Source organism: Chinchilla lanigera, unplaced genomic scaffold, assembly GCF_000276665.1.
Source record: "Chinchilla lanigera isolate Chin_1 unplaced genomic scaffold, ChiLan1.0 scaffold00021, whole genome shotgun sequence".
In the NCBI taxonomy this organism is placed as follows: Eukaryota; Metazoa; Chordata; class Mammalia; order Rodentia; family Chinchillidae; genus Chinchilla; species Chinchilla lanigera.
Window position 1 is genome coordinate 10068729 of NW_004955422.1, and position 3869 is coordinate 10072597.

The following is a 3869-nucleotide window of genomic DNA, read 5'->3' on the forward strand; positions in this document are numbered from 1 at the left end:
GTTTTTCTCCGGTACCGGGAACCGAACTCACGACCTTGCGCTTGCCAGGCAGGCGCTTTTGCCGCTGAGCTAAATCCCCAGCCCCCAGCACCAGGATTAAACCTAATAATTAGGTGATAGACCATCTATAGTACGAGAGTGTTGCCTGCAGGATGGAGTGAGTCCAGATCACGGAAAATCTAACCAGTGGTTCCCGAGAAGTGAACTACTGATTTATCAGGAAGCATTACAAAGGAAAGCCCACAGTGTCTGCAAATCCAGCTGGGTGGTACACTGAGCGCCATCCCACCCCAGATGTTAGAAACATCCCTCATCCCTGTCCAACATGTCCATCCTCCTCCCTTCCTGCAGCCCTTTTGCTTCCTTCCAATGTTTACCCACCACCTTGGAGAGAAGAAAAAGACACCTTCACCTGACTTGCTGCTCCTTGCAGTTACAAATCTGTTTCTCTCTTACCTGTCACGCCAAGCCCCTGGAAGTGACATACACATTGGAATCTCCCCCTTCTCACCTCCGCACACTGACGAAGCCCTTGCAGTCTGGCTGCCAGCCCAGCACTATACAGAAGCCACACATTCACGGGTCAATAATGTGCTCGTCTCTTAATCATGCAGCTTTCTCTCAACTGGAATTCTCCTTGACATCAGTGGCCGCACATCCCCAAAACTGAGAGTCAGTGGAATAATGCAGAAGCTTTTTACCTAAAAATAGACTGAGTGTTAAAAAGTTATCGATATGTTCAGTAATTAAAAACATAGTTTCTGGATCTAGAGAGCCTGGTTCAAACCTCGTTGCCACCTTGATGCCTGAGTCCCACAAGCAAGATGGACAAGGGATTTTCTATCTGTAAAATGGGTACATTGTGCTACCTGGCACATGGACAGTCTGTGCAATCTGCTTATAACTGCTTTGTGCATAAGTGCTACAATTTTCATAGACCATCTGATTCTCTCTTTGTTCTGCACAAAAATAACCAGAATGAAAGACATTTCTAGAGTGCTCACCCTGTGGCCGCCCATATATTAATATTTGGTGTGTTATCGTCTCCCCCATCCAATCCTTCACCTCAAAGGCATGTGCAACATCCTGCAGCTACCGGTGCTCGGTGTTCAAAAATTACCTCTTCTCTCATTATGAGAGGACATTTCTTTTAAGTAGCACACTCCTCTCACTGTGAATACAGGAAATAGCAGAGCTAGTGATATTTATGATACCGCAAATATAACCACAGACCCAGCCAGCATGCAATGAATAAGGAGCAAGCAGATGCCAGAACTAAAGCAAATTCCCCATGACTCGCTCCATTCCTTCGTGACATGGATATGCTTGTGCTGAGAGCACAACTTTGCTCCTACCTACAAAATGGTATAGAATGAAAGACAGCCAGCGGAGCTTCTGTAGGTCTGAGGAGTGTTAAGCAGGTCCTGGGTCCTGTGCTAATGCTATAGGCAGCTGAGTTTGATAGAAATATTATGGGCAGTCAGACAGGGCCAGGCCTTCAAAGAGCCAGTATGGAAGACAAGATGCCTTGCAACTGTGGGAGAGACAAGCACTTGGGCTGTGGGCCAGACCTCAAGATAAAAGATTAAACAAATGCACCCACACACCTCCCTAGGGGTGGATATCTCAATCACCTTGAAAATGCCAGGAAAAGCCACTAACCCAACCCCCTCCAGGAAAAGCTCCTATCCTGTATTCATGCCCACTTGCTACATGACTCACTTCCCTATTTGATCGCAATTTAATCAATTTTACCTGAATAATTATACTCGTAATCTTATTGGCTGATGCTAGTTTTATCTCACAGCATGCCCACCTTGTAATTTCCCATTTTTTTCCCCACCTGGAACCCGCCTCACCTTGTAGTTTTGCTTTATAAAATCCCTAGGAAAGGCGGGGTCCTTGGTAACTCACTTGGGATCCCATCTGTCTCTCTCAGACAGAAACTTTCTTTTCCCCCATAAATATATTCTGCTCTTAACCTTCCCCTGTTCCTAAAATTCAACCTTTGATTATACAGAACATGACCTTGTCCCAGATATCTAGCAGGTTGGGAGCTTCACTCCCCTATATCACAATGCACATTCACATGCATTGTTTTTTAAGTTTCCAAAACAATCAGGAGGTGACTGTTGCTATGGTCTCCATTCTACAGAGAAGAAAAGCGAGGGTAAGGCGTCATGTGCGCAAGTCATGAGTCAGGGCCTGTTGGTTGCCCTTTACAACGTGATTCTCTCCTGATCTTCTAACCACTTCTACCATCAACCCTTGGTCTTCTCTCCTTTCTCCCATTCTCTATGGGAGTCTAGAAGCTTACCAGAGGTCACTCACTGCCAGAGGATCATTCACCTTGACTGTGAGTCCTCTAGTCCCTCTTCTTCACTCCTGTCTCCCTAGTTTTCTACAATTCCTGGCACATGGTACAGAGAGAATACATATTTGTTGCGTAAATGAACCAATCAGCTTTCTAAATACTATCTGAAAAATATTAATCATTTCATTTTCAACAAATTATGTTACATATTTATAATAAAACTGTTATGATTTGGGGATTTCTTTGACCCAGTAATGGAGGAGTTCACTGCAAGCTCACTGCACTGATAGAAGACACCATTTTCAACCAGAGGCGATTTTGTCCCTCTACACCCACTCCAATGGGACATTTGGCAATGTCTGAGAACTTTGCTCTCCTAGATTCGGGGAAGGGTGGTAGGAAGTTGCAAGAGGGAAATGGAAGCCAGCATTGGAGTGTGAGCAAAAAGAGAACTCTAAGGCAAGCAGGATTGGGCAGAGATGGGGAGAGAAGCAACCAATGGCTTCTAAGTGTCCTACAGTGCAAGTGATAAGAACCCACAATAAAGAACCACCTGGCTCAAATGTCCATGGTGTTGAGCCTGAAAAAAGTTGGCACAAGGGCTTTTCCTTCCTACACTGGAACCTGGTGGCTGAAATGGACCAGTATGAATAGCCATATTGATCATCTGAATGCCAAACACAATGGCCCGGGGTTAGCATCACCCTATCAGCGGTAGGGAGGGAAAAGGGACCCATCACAGGCATCCAGAGAGCTAGCTTCCAGCTCTGAAGCCAGGGGCCAATAAAAGTCACCCTGAGAAGCAGGTGGATTAACCTCCCTGCCTCAACATTTTATCTGTAAAAGATGTAGGGGAAGGGGGAGTTGCAAGAGACCCAGGGGAGGGTGAGCCCCCCCATTAGAGGAGAACAGGAGGCCAGTGGGAATGTAACACCTCTGCAGAAGACAACAGTAGGATGAAGTTGGAAAGGTAAAGGTGACTGACCCCAGCATGCTGGAGGGCCATGGTAGGGGCTCTGACTTGTTTGTGAAACAGGGGCGGCTGGAGGGTTTCAAGCAGGGAAGTGGAAAGTGCTGTGATCCCTGCGGCTGTCAGGCTGAAAATGGATTTTTAAGGAGGCATGAATAGTCAGGAACAGCCCTGGGAAGCCACTGCTATCACCAGTCAAAGATAACCGTGGCTTGGAGCAGGACAGCAGCAATGGAGGAGGTGAGATGCGGCTGGACTCCCGGTCCATCCTGAAGAACAGGCTCTCCTGACGCACTAGGTCCGAACTAGGAGAGAAACAGAACTCAAGGTGTTTGGCTTGCAGCACTGGAAAGAGGAAGTCAGAATTACTGAGGTGGAGAAGGCTGCAGGGAGAGGATGCAGAGTGGGGTAGAAATGAGGAGCGTGCATGTGTGTGTGTGTGTGTGTGTGCATGTACACGCATGTTAACTCTGACAGGTAGTTGTTCACAGAGGTCTTGAGTTCAAGTTGGGCAGTATAATAACCTATCACCCCTTGCAAAGGTGGGGGAGGTACTTTCACACTGCATTGTATTTCAGTTTTTGT

The 3869-nt window shown here is 46.7% G+C and overlaps 1 protein-coding gene across 1 annotated transcript in view; it reads right to left on the reverse strand.

Annotated features, from left to right (window-relative positions):
• Window positions 1-683, reverse strand: part of Prr5l (proline rich 5 like) — a 96824-nt gene extending 96141 nt beyond the window's left edge. The window contains exon 1 of the mRNA XM_013514246.1: window positions 512-683. The gene's annotated coding sequence lies outside the window, so the exon portion shown is untranslated. The remainder of the gene's footprint in view (window positions 1-511) is intronic.
• Window positions 684-3869: the final 3186 nt, after the last annotated feature.